A 17,263-nucleotide genomic window follows, 5' to 3' on the forward strand; every position below is an offset into this window, starting at 1 on the left:
AGAGGCAAGATGTTTTAGTAGCCTGCAGAAGCCCATGCCCCCTACGATGGATAGGGGCAAGCCATGTAGGGCAATCGTCTCTGTCAAGACGCAAAGGCCTGCCTCCTGAGCCCTCAACCTCACCATTCTAAGCAGCACTGTCCCAGACTCCAAGGGAACAACCACGTAGACCGCAGCCTTCCTGAGCGCTCCGCCCCCACCAGCATCACCCTCAGGGCAAGGATTCTTACTTGGGGTGGATTCTGGTGACCTTCATACTGATCCCTGCTCAGAAGAGCTGGTAGCCCCCTTTCTCCCCCCAACGGATGTGTCACTGGACAAGGATGGAGACCACAGGCTCGGGTGGTGCCTCTTCGGGTGCCTAGTGAGGGCCGTTGACGACAGGTGCTTCGAGTTTTTGCCCTTGTGCAGCATGACATCACAGACAAGGCACCGCACCACACAGGGGTCATTAGGAAGGGCCCGAAAGTACCTCCATATAGAGGCATTGAAATGTGGACCACAAACTGTCTCAGGGGAAGGAGGATTAATGGTTACAGACTGTGCTGCGGAGCTGGCCATGGACAATGAAGTTTGAGGTGGACTGCAGGTGGGGACACCACCAAGAGTTTGGGATGGGGACGGGAGGGATGTTTCATAAAACACAAACCATTCCTCCAGGGATCCATCATCCACCACCTCCTCAAAATGTTGAGAGAGATCCTCTCCCCCCAGCAGAAAGACCTCTTTGGCCTCCTCCACAGCCCCCACAGGTGAATCTGGGGGAGCGGGAGTGCTGCCCCTGAGCCACACCCAGTACTGCTTGCCACAAGGAAATCAGGAGGACTACCTTTGCACTTCCCCCCATGACCACCCATGCCCACCACAACATGAAGACTCATTGTGCCACCAAACTAGAATTAAGGAGGACAGAAAAGGAGAGAACACTGTGAGCCGTCAGCCAAGGTGCCCACAGAGCTTGGCCCCAGAGCCTGGCAGCAGCCCTGGAACCAGAGGCTGGGGCTAGAGCACAAGCCCAGCACACCCAGAAGCCTAACTAGACCAGGCACTGATATTGATACTAATAAAAATCAGTGTGAGCCATCAGCTGAGGTGCCCACTGAGCTTGGCCCCAGGGCCTGGCAGCAGCCCTGGAACCGAAGACTGACGCTAGAGCCCTAGCCCAGCACACCCAGAAGCCTGACCAGATCAGGCACTGATACTAATAATAGTAATAGTCAGGGTGAGCCCTCAGCCGAGGTGCCCACTGAGCTTGGCCCCAGGGCCTGGCAGCAGCCCTGGAACCGGAGGCTGATGCTAGAGCCCTAGCACACCCAGAAGCCTGATCAGATCAGGCACTGATACTAATAATAGTAATTGTCACGGGCTGGGCCAGCCCAAGCAGGGTGGTTCAAGTCCAAACCTTAAGGCCAAAGTCAAAGGGGAGTTCAAAGAGCAAAAGCCAAGTCAAACCGGTGGTCAGAGCACGAGATAAAGCCAGGAGTGAGTCCAGAGTCCAAGAGCGAGGTCAGGCACAGTCCAAGGTCAGTCACCGATAGTGTCAGGTCCAAAAGCAGGCACAGGCAAGGTTCACAGAACACGGAGTGGTTGCAAGCAGTAGACACGTTGCTTCCACGCCCAGCAGTTCCTCCAGACTGGCTCTTATAGCCAGGCGTGGTTGTCAGCCAGCTGCTGGGGCTCTATCCTGCCACTACTCATCGTCACTCTCCAGCAGCTGGCGTTGGCTCAAGAGGCGAGCACTGCGCCGTCTCTCCTGCAGTTCCAGTCTCTGGCGCTGCCTGCGGCGTCCCTTGGGCGTGGGTGAACCTGGGGGGGGGGGGTGAAGGCTCTTGGCTGCGCTGCACCTGTAGAAGTCCCTGGCTGAGCTTCCTCTGTAGTATTGGAGCTAGAGAGTGCTGGTGCCTCAGCTGCTGGCTGTAAGCTCTAATCAGCCAGCAGCTGTTGCTCCTGATTGCTGGCTTCTGCTGAATCAGGGCTAGGGCTGGCTACACAGGGCTCCTCTTCTCCTGAGGAGTCCTGGCTGGCTACACGAGGCTCCTCTCCTCCAGAGGAGACCTCACTCTCAGACTGGGCCATGACAGTAATAGTCAGGGTAAGCCCTCAGCCAAGGTGCCCACTGAGCTTGGCCCCAGGGCCTGGCAGCAGCCCTGGAACCGGAGGCTGATGCTAGAGCCCTAGCCCATCACACCCAGAAGCCTGACCACCAGATCAGGTGATGATGATGATGATGATAATCAATGTGAGCTCTCTGCCAAGGTACCCATAGAGCTTGGCTCCAGGGCCTGGCAGCCACCTTGGAACCAGAGGCTGGGGCTAGAGCCCTAGCCCAGCACACCGAGAAGCTTGACCAGATCAGGCACCGATACTAATAATAATAATAGGGTAAGCCCTCAGCCGAGGTGCCCACTGTGCTGGGCTCCAGGTCCTGGCAGCAGCCCTGGAACCAAAGGCTGGGACTAGAACCAGCCTTTAATCTTAATTAACTTTATGATGACACATCTAGGCATGTTACATTGTATACAGTCTCAGTTTCTTTCTTTTTTTTATAAAAAATTTTATTGGATTAGAAATCAATATTATACTCATTACAATCAATTTCCTTTAAATATTCCAGTTCTAACCCCCTCCCTTTCCCCCCCTTTTGTTGACTTCCAACAGTTTTCCAACCCCTTCTCTATTTTTCCCCTACTCATTTCAACCTTATTTTATTCTATTAAACATATACTTTCATTCTCTTCTAAGCTTGTCTATTATAACACAGTGTTATCTCTGTTCCTTATCCGCTAAATATTACATTCCTGGCATATATTCTTTAATAATAATAATCATTTATCTAATTTTGTACTCTATACTCTGTCTTACATCCTAATCTCATCAATATGGGACAAACAATTTGTCCCTCATTCTACATAGCTTTGAGTACTTCTATAAACATTATATACGTACAATATAAGTCAATCAATTTAACTTATACTCTATATGTTATTCTTTACTTCCTTCTACATATCTTATATTTATCTGCCAGAAATAAAATTAGTTAATTTCTATCCTTATAATTCTTATAATAACACCTCTATTACTTAGTACTATATATACTAGTCCAATAAAATAGTTGCTTAGAATTCTCCTTTAACTTTCCTCCCCCCGATAAAGTCACTTCCCTCCTCTTTTATTATATTTCAGTAATTTTCAAACTGCCACAGTTCTCCTCCCACCTCCCATTTTTTCACCAAATATTGTTTCAGCTTCTCCCAATCCATGTTAAACTGTCCTGGATCAAGGTCTCTCAGTTTCCTTGTCATTTTGTCCATTTCCGCCATGTACAGCAATTTGTAAATCCAGTCCTCGATAGTTGGCACCAGATCAGACACTGATATCAATACTAATAATAATCAATGTGAACCCTTAGCCAAGGTGCCCACTAAGCTTGGCCCCAGGGCCTGGCAAAAAAATCCCAGCTTCAATGCACTTTTCCTGTCTCTCTCCCAAAAGGCTATCAACAGCTCTGTCCCACTCCACTACTTGCCGAAAGTGAAAGCCAGAACTGGGAGCGCAGTGCCCTTTTATAAGCAGAGGTCTCATTGAGAAATGCAGGAGGTCTGTGGTTGGCAGTCAGAACTGCCTAACAGGGTTTGCAGGGATGAGATTGGAGTTCCCATGGCCACAGGACACCCCCTCCTCCCTCCCTCCCCCCTGTTGTCTGTTCCCTCTTTACCAATTGTAACCAATTTGCAGCTCCACACTTGGAAGGAAGACCTGCCCATTAAGCTAGGTTTGCCTTTGATTGAGGTGTCTGGGGTGACAGAAGGAGTGCAGACAGAGTTCAGGCAGTCCCTCCCTCCGTTGCTGAGGCAATTGATTGAAGGCGCCTGAGTGTCTGGCTTCCCGAACAGCGGTCGAACACAACGAATGAGGCTTGCGACGACCACCTGTTCGTCTGGAATGGCGCCTCACAAACGGCCCGTTTGCAAACAGACGAACTGCCTGTTCATGGTTTTTTCCTGTTCGTAATGCTGTTCATGCCCTTGTCTACTGGTTGGAGGGGCTCCACTGGAAGCCTTCCTCACTTTCTGAAAGGAAGGAAACAGCAAACCACTACAAGGTAAGGAAGGAAATGCAGTTTTCAGTGGAAAGGTAAAAAAAAATATTGTCAGTAACTGTAAAAGTAGGAGACAGAAAGAAATGCAGAGAAGCTTTTTTAAGGCTGGTGGCTGGATGAAACTCTCATGCTGGTTGGGGCCGCTGCCTGACAGACATTTTAGGAATTAGTAGAGAAAACTGAGTGCAGATGCACATACAGTGAGAGACCTACTTAGGGGTCTGTAAAATCCCCCTTTTATTCAATCTGTTTGAAGCTTACAGGTTCAGTAGATTAGAGAGAGGACTATGTTGTTTGAGATTTAAGTGCCATTAAGCGCAAAAACAGCTGCCCCTGTTGGCCCCCTTCCCTTCCCCATTGAGATGAATGGCCACAAAAATAATGAGAATTGAAAAAAAACTAATGAGTTTCAACCCTAACCCAGCAAAGTTCCAATGGAAAACTAACCAGTCATGACAAAAATTTCAGTCAACAGCCCCAGATTTGAGCAAACAATGAAAATTTTCAAAATGCACACCCCTAACCAATACCATACCCACAAACCAAAGAATATACTTTCTATCTACCAATAGAAATCAAGAGCTCACCTTCATCAGATTCAGACAGGCGCGCTCTCTCTCTCCAATTGCTCAAATCAGTCTTTAATCTTAATTAACTTTATGATGACACATCTAGGCATGTTACATTGTATACAGTCTCAGTTTCTTTTTTTTTTTTATAAAAAATTTTATTGGATTAGAAATCAATATTATACTCATTACAATCAATTTCCTTTAAATATTCCAGTTCTAACCCCCTCCCTTTCCCCCCCTTTTGTTGACTTCCAACAGTTTTCCAACCCCTTCTCTATTTTTCCCCTACTCATTTCAACCTTATTTTATTCTATTAAACATATACTTTCATTCTCTTCTAAGCTTGTCTATTATAACACAGTGTTATCTCTGTTCCTTATCCGCTAAATATTACATTCCTGGCATATATTCTTTAATAATAATAATCATTTATCTAATTTTGTACTCTATACTCTGTCTTACATCCTAATCTCATCAATATGGGACAAACAATTTGTCCCTCATTCTACATAGCTTTGAGTACTTCTATAAACATTATATACGTACAATATAAGTCAATCAATTTAACTTATACTCTATATGTTATTCTTTACTTCCTTCTACATATCTTATATTTATCTGCCAGAAATAAAATTAGTTAATTTCTATCCTTATAATTCTTATAATAACACCTCTATTACTTAGTACTATATATACTAGTCCAATAAAATAGTTGCTTAGAATTCTCCTTTAACTTTCCTCCCCCCGATAAAGTCACTTCCCTCCTCTTTTATTATATTTCAGTAATTTTCAAACTGCCACAGTTCTCCTCCCACCTCCCATTTTTTCACCAAATATTGTTTCAGCTTCTCCCAATCCATGTTAAACTGTCCTGGATCAAGGTCTCTCAGTTTCCTTGTCATTTTGTCCATTTCCGCCATGTACAGCAATTTGTAAATCCAGTCCTCGATAGTTGGCACTTCTTGTACTTTCCATTTTTGCGCATACAAAAGTCTAGCCGCTGCTGTCATGTAAAATAGCAATGTCCTGTATCGTGCTGGAATATCCTCCATTCCCAAGTTCAGTAGCAGGAGTTCTGGGTTCTTATTAACTTGAAATTGTAAAATCTCACTTATCACTCTTATTATTTCCCCCCAGTACTGCCTAGCTACCTCGCAAGTCCACCACATATGGTACAGAGATCCTTCATGCTTTTTACATTTCCAGCATTTATTAGACATATTCAAATTCCCTAGCGCAATTTTCTTTGGTGTCAGGTACCAACGGTAAATCATTTTGTAGACATTCTCTTTAATATTAGTGCATGTCGTGGTCTTCATCGTATTTTTCCACAAGTATTCCCACGCTTCCATTGTTATTTCTTTATTAAAGTTTATAGCCCACTTCACCATTTGCACTTTAACTGTCTCATCTTCTGTGTACCATTTTAACAGCACTTTGTAAGTCTTAGAGATTTCCTTTTTGTCCTCTTGTAGAATTACCTCTTCTAATTCCGAATTCTCCATTCTTACCCCTCCCTTTGCACAGTCCGAATTATAAAGATCTCTAATCTGTCTATATTGAAACCAATCATAACTTGGAGACAACTCATCTTGCGTCTTTATTCTTAGTTTAGAACATTCTATTTGTGTTATCTCCTTGTATGTTAAACGTTGTTGTTCTTTAGCAACAGTTCTCGGGTCTATTACTTCGTAAGGAACCACCCAGGAGGGAATTCCTTCCTGCAGGGTATACAGTCTCAGTTTCAATGCACTAATACAACGTCATGTTATGATGTTTTAAACCAAACTCTTGTTTTGGTTTGACAAATTAATGGAACTTCCTGACCCAAATTATTTAACTCCCTCTCCAGAATTTTTTACTCAGTACTAATAATGTAAATTAATTCTGCTCTGAGTGTAATTCCTTCTGTTTTTCTAGTTCTGGTTCTTTTTTCTTCCTTTTCTTTTACTCTCTGACTTTGTGCATATGCATTTATATGGTTCCATTAATTGTTAATTTATACCGGTATGTGCTGGAGAAGGGACCTTTGTATCCCAAGTGTTTTTCCCCCCTTCTAATCTGTTTCTTGTAGAAAGTCTTACCTACGTCCATTTAGTACAGTTAATTAGAGGGTCCATAGGTAGTATACAACTTGGATCATACCTCTAACTGCTTTCTGGATTGTATGGGTGTACTTGAGAACCAGACATGAATAAACGTCTAATATTTTCAGAAGGTAGGTGACCCAGTTTTCCTCAGAGTAGAATGGAATGCATATAAATTAACCTGCCACAGATCACAGGCTCACACCTACCCATTCACTATCATAAATAGTAAGGTTTAGAAATACAGATGCAGAATGGGATGGAAATTAGGTGCCAAAGACTTGAGGTGACAGAAAAGACCACTTCAGAATGCATGTGGGAATTTGAGGTGGGAAAAACTACTGTGAATCAAATTAGAATGTGAATCAATAATTATAAGCAACATTCAGAAATTTTGAAAGAAATTCCTTTTGTACCGCAGTTCAATAAACTTGCTTGTACTCTGGTGTGGCCTGCCTATGAACTGTCAGCCAAAGGAGGAAGAAAGGGAAAAGAGTAGGACTTCTTCTGTGATATGTAGATATACGAATACATGAAGCTGCCTTATACTGAATAAGATGTGGGTGTATCAAACTCCGTATAGTCGACTCAAACAAAGGAATTTCACAGCACCTACTACTTGCTTCAATTAACTGGAGATTTCAGGGATTCAGCCAGGGACTTCCTGCATGCAAAGCAGATGCTCTACCCCTGAGCCATGGCCTTTCTCCAACCAGAGAACAACATGGAGTCATTGCCCTATAAGCTTCCAAGGTTTGTTTTCCAAGCTGGAGGAATAAGAACTTCAGCAGCATCATATGACGCTTTGTGTACATTGTAAATCAGAATGGAGCATATTGAGTTCTCTAATGCGCTGAATTTTTTTTTTCTTGAAAAGAATTATGGATGGAGCAAAATGGTGTCCTCCACCTTCAGTTTGAAATAGATTCAGTTGTACCATCTTAACACCTTGCCTGCTGCTTGTGTAGACCCAGATTATGAGACTTTGCAATTAAGTACTGACAAGGATCTTTTCATTTTATTTGGCATCTAAACTTTTCTGTTCACTGTCTCTAAAGAAGGATGCTTTGACTCTGGAAAGCTTATACCTTGAAAATCTTGTGCCACTGGACTCAAAACTTGCTGTTCTACCACAGACCAACATGTCTACCTACACCTGAAACTTGCAAAGGCAGGGTAGCGAAAACATATTTAAACATATTCCTTTTAGGAGACAGATGCAGCTGCAGATATTTTCCTCTCAAACAGCTGTCACTAGGAACAGCTTATGTGGGTTGACACAAGATGACTCTTTGCAAATGGAGAGGTTATTCTCATAGGTAGCGTTCTAAAGGCACACATGGTAATTACACACATAACTCCAAATGATTTTCCAGTGGCATTAGTCACTTAATGGCCATTTGTGTTTCTAAATTGATCTCCTTATTTAATTGGTTTTTAATTTGTCACAATTTTAACATCTGAAGGACAGTTTAGTCTACCCCACACCCTCCCACAATGCTTATTTGAAAAGTCTACTATAAAAGTTGAGTTGTACAGTCCACAGGAAGCAACCTATTTTCAATTGTGGCTAAAGCATACTGTGCATATGGTGCTTGGCTGGTAATCTGTTCTTTTTCAGCACAGTTCCTTATATTTGAAGTATCACTTTCCAAACTGATACAACTGTCACAGATAACTTAAAACAAAAAAATCTGTTTTTAAAAAGCATTGATGTGACATTGTGAACAATATGTACTTTTGCACCGAGGACTGTCATAATGCCTGTCAGTGTACTATGTGGCAATGCATACCACGTGCAAGCTGACACTCCACAAGTACCTGCATTTCAAAATACCATTCCACTTACAAGTAAACATTATTAATTATACATGAGATGTACAGATCTGGGGATAATTAAATACCTGTTTCTCTATGTACAACCAAATCGTATAATGCAAGGCATAACAAGTGTGAAGTGCAGAAAAAGCATTCACATCTACTCCATTTATATAAAACCACTTTCCCCTGTAAATATGTATCTTTGATATGCCTTTTACAAGTACTTGATGCTTTAGAAGTAAACAGAGTAAGGCAGCAATGTGCTAGACAAATATAGAGTGAAATCTGAAGTACGTTAGGCACACCTAATTTCCTCCAAAAATCAATAGTACTTAACAACCAAGTCCAATGTATATTTACTTGGAGGCATTGCCCACCAAGTTCCTAGAACTGTGTGCTCATTGATTTCAATGATATTTAAGCTTTCTTTTGAATGCACCCATACATACATTTGCAGTAGCTACTTTTCTCCCATAAGTGACAAATTGATCAATAACATTCTTCCCAAATTATTTTCTCCTGTAAATACAATGGTTTGGCAAAGATTCAGCAAACATGCAATATAAAATCATAAGATGTTCAAAGATTCAGCAGTAGCACTTAACATTTCACAACATGCAATTGTAGTCCATCAGATGGCTGGTATGCAGTCTGTGTTTGACCATTTCTGACATGAAGCAAAACCAGAGCTTTTTTTCAGCAGGAATGCAGCGGAACAGAGTTCTGGCACCTCTTAAAATTATTCACATGCCCAGTGGCCCTGTCCCCTCTGATCTCAAGACAGAGATCAGTTCCCCTCATTTCCCTCCTGAGAGTTCCACCACCTCTTTTCCCAGAAACAACGCCCTGAGCAAAACAACATTTGACAATATCTTGCAGTCACAGTGGAGCAGGCAAAGTTTTACTTTAGCACATTTCCCCCCTTATCATTTAGTAGATTATGGGTAAGAGCCTGTCCAGATTTCTGCAAGTCCAAGGATGGCAAGACATTTTTTTGCCAATTTTCCCCCTCCTGCCACAACCCAAATAATCCCCTTAAATGCTGCTCCTGGGAGGCAGGGAACACACAGGAATAGCTGTGGGGGAAATCAGAGATCTCTTGTGAGAGAGGGGAGCAAGGGAAATTGCCCCTCCCATGTCCATGAAAATCTAGACATGATCTAAGCCTGTATTTTAACAAAGCAATATTTTCCAACAGCAAAACTGGGAAATCGAATAAACTTCAAAATAGTATGCAATTTTGTGTTGGTTCTAATCACAATACCTGTGATTAGAATATCTACATGTATCTACATGTATAAAGAGCAGCTCACAAATGAGAGAACTCTACTTTTATACAAGTGCTTTTTAGATCCTACTGTATAAAAGGCAAACTGTATTGGCGATGACTCACTTTTTATCCCTGTGCAGGTGCACTCACCTGCCCGTTCATGGGGATAAAAAGTGAATTGTTGGCAACACAGTTTACCTCAGAGGCCTCCCTGCTGCCTGCGTAGGGTTGCCAGTCACCCACTGCTTATGATGTAAAAATCATAGACTACTGACTCTAATGCACTTCATATCGTATCAGCACACTGCCCAGCTGAGCAAAGCATTACTGGATCCCGCCCAGGAGAATGAGACATGAATGGAATGCAAGTACATGCTGAGCAACTGGGTGTGATTGGCTCCTGGATCCTTACACAGCAGATGTGCTATCTATGACAATAGAGGTGCTCATGAGTCACCATCCCAAACATTCCAAACTCGCCTCTTCCCATTGATTAGATCCTGTCCTGCAATTGAGGGTCATCATTCAGCTCTGATAAATTTAAAACTTTTCCTGGGAACATTTAATCAAAACTCTAAATTTATCAGCCAGCTCCAGGAACATTTAATTAACTGCCGTTTCTTTGTAAGACACCAAGACCAACCAATTTAATTCCTCTGTCACACCCCAGCAGCACCAATCAAGGTACTCAAGCCTTTTGTATGTTCCAGGAGATGACCATTAAGGTCATTGTCTTAACAGCTGAAATCATTCTCCAGTCCAGGGCCTGATTTGCCCTGTAAGAATGTGGGCTCTGCCCCACTCAAATTGTATACGCTTACTGGAACCCAAGCAAAGTGACCTCAGTGTCTCTGTCTCTCTCTGAGCCTCTCCTGGTTGAGAACACTGGCCGTTTGAAGTCCTCTTCTTCCTCCATAGACTACTGTACTCATCTGATGGTAAGTTCTCTTACTCTATTCCAACCTCTGGCTAATTTCCTAAGACTCTGGTGTGTTTGTGTAAACTGTTTATTTACCTCTTGTGCATGTGTGACTTTTCCCCTTTAAATAAAAACTACTCTGTTTTTGAAGAACACCCGTCTCATCAGTTTCCTTGGGAAGGGGACCCTGTAAAAATTGGTGGAGGATCTTGCTTGTTCCCCCTCTCACATCACCTCCTTGCTGCTAATCCCCCCTACTCACAAGGAGACCAATTCTAGTAACATTGTGCTGCCCTTGCAGCACTCCTGATCTCCACAGCAGCTAGATTTGGCCCAAATCAGGCCTGATTTGGCCCGCTGTGGAGCGCAGGAGCACTCCCTGGGGCATCACATGGCCTGCTTAACGATGTCAAATCCCGAAAGTGATGTCTTTGCATACCCTGGAAGCGCATGCAAGGACAACTCAAAGGTGAGTGCCAGGTCTTCCACCTGGAGATAAGGGGACCTGACAACCCTATGCCTGTACGAGACTTCTGAGGGGCCACAGAGGCGGTAGGGAGGCCCGGCATGGCCCTCCCAAGGCCCCACAGCAGGGGCCTGCCAAATCAGTTTTCTAGAGCCCATTGTATTTTTTCACATAATGGGCTCTATTGCTAGTATATAATTATAAATATATATATAAATAGAGCAGAGGGGGGGAGAGTTTTTAACCCGGTGACAAGCTGCCTCCCCTCAGGGAGGGGATGTTTTCTCACACACACGCACTTAGAGCAGAGGGGGGTTAGTTTTTAACCGGTACCTGCCTCTCCAAATAGAGAGAGAGAGACACCCCGTCAACATGTTTCAGCCAGCTTTTAAAAAAACAGCAGGGATAGAATCCTCCATTCCTCTGCACCTGATTTTAAAAGCAAGCAGCCAGTCTTCCAAAAGCATATTTTAAACAGGAAGAAAGTAAAACGAGGATCCACACGTATCCTCGCGGATCCTATGGTTTTTTAAATAGGAAAAACACAAATGAAACATCAAATCACATATCACAGCCAGGTCCGCAGACTGAAATATAAAAAACACAGATCCAAAAATATTTGGCACTGCCACGGTGAAAAAACAAGAATCTGAGACACGAATCCTCATGAATTCATATGATTTTTACATTGAAACAAAACAAAAAGGCTGTCATATTTTAGATCTTTTGGTCCTGTTTGTGGCATTGGACATGATCTGGGATTGTATGGTGGATTTTGGGTGGCCCCATGTAAAAATCAAAAGGATCCATGAGGATCCGTGCTTTTGAACCATATTTTTGCGCCGTGGCGGTTCCATGAAGTAGTGGATGGCTGAATTTTTTGGTCCCATTTGTGGCAACAGACATGGTCTGTGATTGTGTGGTGGATTTTGGGTGTCCCCACTTTAAAATCAAGAGGATACATGCGGATCAGTGCTTTTGAACCATGTTTTTGCGCCGTGGCGCTGCCACAAAGCTGTGGATGAATGATTTTTTTGGTCCCATTTGTGGCAATGGACATGATCTGGGATTGTATGGTGGATTTTGGGTGGCCCCATGTAACAATTAAGAGTATCCATGAGGATCCGTGCTTTTGAACCATGTTTTTGTGCCGTGGAGCTGCCACAAAGCTGTGGATGGATGATTTTTTTGGTCCCATTTGTTGCAATGGACATGATCTGGGATTATATGGTAGATTTTGGGTGGCCCCATGTAAAAATCAAGAGGATCCGTGAGGATCCGTGCTTTTGAACCGTATTTTTGCACCATGGCAGTTCCACGAAGTAATGGATGGCTGAATTTTTTGGTCCCATTTGTGGCAACAGACATGTTCTGTGATTGTGTGGTGGATTTTGGGTGGCCCCACTTAAAAATCAAGAGGATCCATGCGGATCCGTGCTTTTTTAGCATGTTTTTGTGCCGTGGCAGCGCCAGCAATGCATCACCATTTGGGAGAAGAGAGGGGAGGGAGGGGGAGGGGGGATTAGTGGATGCATGATTGTTTTGTTGCTGTCTGTAGACTAGGACATGATCTATAATATGACAGCCTTTTTGTTCTGTTTTGTTTCAATATAAAAATCATATGAATTCATGAGGATCCATTTAAAAGCATCTGGATCCAGCATTTACCCACTCCCTTTTAAACACACACACAGAGCTGTGAATGAGGTTTTCCCACAAAATACAGTGTTTTAAAAGCAGGTTAAAAACAGAGAGAGACAGACAGAAAAACAGCCATTCCTCCTACAAAGGCCCATTTTTTTAAAAAGCAAAAAACATTTGGAGTGCCCATGGCTACAGAACACCCCCTCCCCCTCCCTCCCCTCTCTTCTCCCAAATGGTGATGCATTGCTGGCTGCTCCGTGGTTGGAAGGAAGTCCTGCTGATCAAGGAAAGCTGGGTTTCCATTCGCGTTTCCAGGGCGACAGAAGGAGGGCAAACACAGCTCAGGCATTCCCCTGGCTCCGTTGCTCCGGGAGTAGAATATCGGCGCCTGAGTGTCTGGCTTCCCGATCCGAGCACGATCACCCCGATGCAGCCCTGAACAAGCAAACCTCCGACCACTGGATCGGTTGCCGTGGACAGCACCGATTAGCTGGGTCCCGATGGCGCGAACGCCATTATTGTGTTTTTTTTCAAATCGTAATGCTGATCTAGTTGCAAGTAAGTCTCAATGGATTCACAGGAGCTGATTTCTGAGTTTAGGATTGTGCTATGAGCAGAATTTTGTGGAATTTTGGAAATTGGAACTTAGGTCCTCCTAATCTGTCCACTACTCTCCACTAGCTGTGACACCTCTACAATGAACAATGAAAAACAGCATTTGAGGAAATTCTCAGAGGCATACAGAAGTAATTTATTTCAGACTCTACCATAAACCCTTCAAAACCACAACCCCTTGAAGAGTATGTTTTGCAAATGGGATCTATTATGATATGTGTGCTCATTTGCCAGGTGCGTTTTATGCTATTCTGCATTTTCAGCCTGCTCTTCTGGTTACCCTGGGTTAGAAGTATTGTGATAGGTTGGTTATTGTACATGTCTCAGTTTTCCTCTGATTCATGAGAGCAAGGGATGATTATTTACATTTTATTTGTAAATTCACAGCTGTAATATCAGCTTGCAAGTATGCTTAAAAATGATAATGTTTGATTTGGATAATCACCATGTGTAGGTCAAAATCGTTTTCTCAATGACATGGCCAATCTCATAGATTGAAACTGAAAACATATTTTTAAAAATTACAAATAGATTTGCCCCAGGCATACAATCCAAGCCCCCAAGACTTCCATAGTAGTCACAGGGACAAAATCTTTTTCTATTATTCTAATATGCTGAAAAATTCTTTTGAAGTAAAGTTGATGACTATTTCCCCCAAACTCTCCTCTACAGGTGCTGTCAGTCTTTTGACATACTTTACTCTGTATGCGTGCTAGTTTTTGTACTAATCTAAACCAAGGAAGACAAGTGTATTTTTAAAAATTGTCCCAAATTGACAGGTGGAGAGATCATGTTGCATTCTGCCTTTTGCAAGTGAAGAAGGAAAATCACAGCATAGTGTTTAGATTTTTTTAAAAAAAGAAACTCTTCATTAAACTCTCAAAGTTTCTAGAATTTAAAACATAGAATCTCAAATCTTGCTTCCCTGATAGTTACTGTCAATTACAGCTGTTTCATTCCTAGAGTCTTGTCAGAAAGTTCAGCAGATGTACTAAAATGAGAGGGAAAGGTAATAGTATTATGAACCATGAGTGAGGCACCAAGAAATATTAAAGTTGCAATCAAGTGCATACTTAAATAAGACCCAAATACTACTAAACTCAAGAAGGTGAACCTAGGAGTTTCTTTGGATGAACACAGCACCAGATTGAGATATAAATGCTGATCATGCTGTTCTTCTTTATCAGCATGTGATGTAGGGGTATGCATTCTGGAATTCCCGAACCAACAATATACAAGAAAATCACTGTTTAGGGTCTTTACCATGATTTTCCAGAACACTTACATAAATCTGAGATTCTGAGGCATTACGAAAAAATTTTCGTGAACGGGTATTTACCAGCAGCAGATGTCTTGTTTTTCTTTGATTCTCCAAATTTTCCAGGCAGTGGCCTAGGGAAGGCAGCTCCTAGTGCAGCACCTAGCAGAACTGCAATTCTGGCTTGCTCTTTCTCCTTTCTTCCTTCTTCAGCAGAGGTGGGGCCCTTTTTGCCTTTGCAAGTAGAATCGCTGGGGGCATCTTGTTCAAGGGCTCCATGTGTCCAATTTGCTTGAAACTTGGGGGTCTTTAGTGGACAGGCAGCACTAGCTTTCCAGAAATTTGGTGTCATTTGGTTGAAAAACAGCCACCCCAGCCCCTCCTAAATGTCCCTTATAGAGAATAATGGAAGCTGAATAATTCTGGAATCCTGGAAGAACCGAAATCTGAATCCCAAAACAGTACCAGGGGGCCCAAATACAACTGAATACTGGTATTTATGCCAATTCCCCAAATCTGAATTTTTTAAAAAAACTGTTTTCTTTTCTAATGTATATCTCTAATGTATTAGGATGTTGGTGCACATTGTTAACCCATTAAGGAATGGTTTGTGCAAACACAGGTACACTATTCAGTACATTCCTAAGCAGAGTTACACCTTTCTAAACCTATTTACTTTAATGGATTTACAGTGCAATCCTGAGAAGAGTGACTCCAGTCTAAGCCCACTGAAACCAATGGGCTTAGACTAGAGTCACTCTTAGGACAGCACTATTAGAAGGGTATAACAGTTTAGGGATTGCACTGAAAGTAGCATCTGGCCTGTACACATATAAGATCCTAGATTAGATCATCAGTAGATTATCATCATTGCTTATCTGGAATCTCACGTTTCTGACCCCTTTTGACACACTGAAGGTTTGAAATTGCACTGTTTCTTTGATTATTATTGTTCCTATTGTTAGGGGGGGGGGTCTATTTTTCATGTGTTATCCTTTTTTCTGCTTTGTGCTCCTGGGTCTGATGTGTTTTTATGTGTTTCTATTCTTTTAAGAGAAGGCTGTAAAATGCTCTAGACTTTTGGCATTCCCAGTCTCCTTCCCTTTTGTGACATTCCAGCAGAGGAGTTGGATAGTAAACCTCTGTCTTACTCTGGCCAGGGGCATTTGCCTCTGTAAGTTTTGGAGTGTTCTGTGACTGTGGCTTGATGACTCGTCTCCTGGTGCCTTTCCATTTTGGTCAGCTACAAGCTTGGACCCTGGCCCCAGTTTATAAACAGCCCCAATGACTGGATTATTGGGTGCATCCTAGGGTGTAGGGAATTTCTCAAATTGGAACATCTTGAACCTTATACTCTTGACCTGACTATAAGAGACTTATGGATGCATTGCATAGTAGGATATACCACACAGAAAGGCCTTTGGGGCTTAAATGAGTCTGGTTTTGGGGTCAGTACATATGGAGATGAAATGTACTAATTTTCCTGCATGGGAGATATTTTATTGTGATTTTATTTATATATATAAAGTTTTAGTATTAATATGTCAAACCATACTGTAGATGTATATAAAAGTAATTTATATATTTTATCTGATTAATTAAATTATATGCCAGTGTTGTTAATCATTTCTCTTGTAATCATATATATATATATATATATATTTGTTCCAACCTCCTTGGTTACTCTTCATTTGCGGGGTTGTTGTTTATGAGATATACTAGCAATAAAGCCTGTTGTGGGAAAAATACAATGGGCTTTAGAAAGCTGGGGCTGGGGAGGACTGGCAGATGGCTTGGGCATTCCTGCCACCATGCCCAGATTGGGGCTGGGTAGGGCTGGCAAGCAGGTGGGCTGAGAAGGGCTGGGAGGCAGGCTGGGCATGACAGCTGCTGCACCCTGATAGGGGCTGAGGAGGACTGGCAGGAAGGTGGGTGGGGGAGGACTGACAAGTGGGTGGGTTGGTAAAGGTTGCTCGCCTTTCCCATCCATCCCTGATTCAGTTGGGGCTGGGGAGGGCTTCCCATCCAGCCCCTTCCCTGGCAGATCAGCTGGGCATGGTGAAGGCAGTGAGTTTGCCAGCCACCCTTCCCCATTGATCAGCTAGCAGGGAGAAGGCAGTGGGCTCACCGCCCCCCTTTCCTGCTGATCAGTTGGGCAGGGAGAAGGCTGTGGCTTGCCACCCGTCCCTTCACCACTGATCAGCTGAGTAGGGAGAAGGTGGCAGGCTCACCACCCACCCCTTCACCACTGATCAGCTGGGCAGGGAGGCAAAGCTCCCCCCCTTGCCCATTGATCAGCTGGGCAGGGCAGGGGGTGCTCGGCAGTCCCTCCTGTCAGATCGGCTGGGGAGGGCACAACTGTGCCTACACCAAATGTGAGTCATCAGGAACACATTTAGTCTTTTATATAGTAGGATATACCACATAGGAAGGCATTTTGGGCTGAAACCTGTCTGGTTTTTGGTTCAGTACTATGGAGATGAAATGTACTAATTTTCCTGCATGTGAATGA

Source organism: Eublepharis macularius, chromosome 8, assembly GCF_028583425.1.
Source record: "Eublepharis macularius isolate TG4126 chromosome 8, MPM_Emac_v1.0, whole genome shotgun sequence".
NCBI classification, from domain to species: domain Eukaryota; kingdom Metazoa; phylum Chordata; class Lepidosauria; order Squamata; family Eublepharidae; genus Eublepharis; species Eublepharis macularius.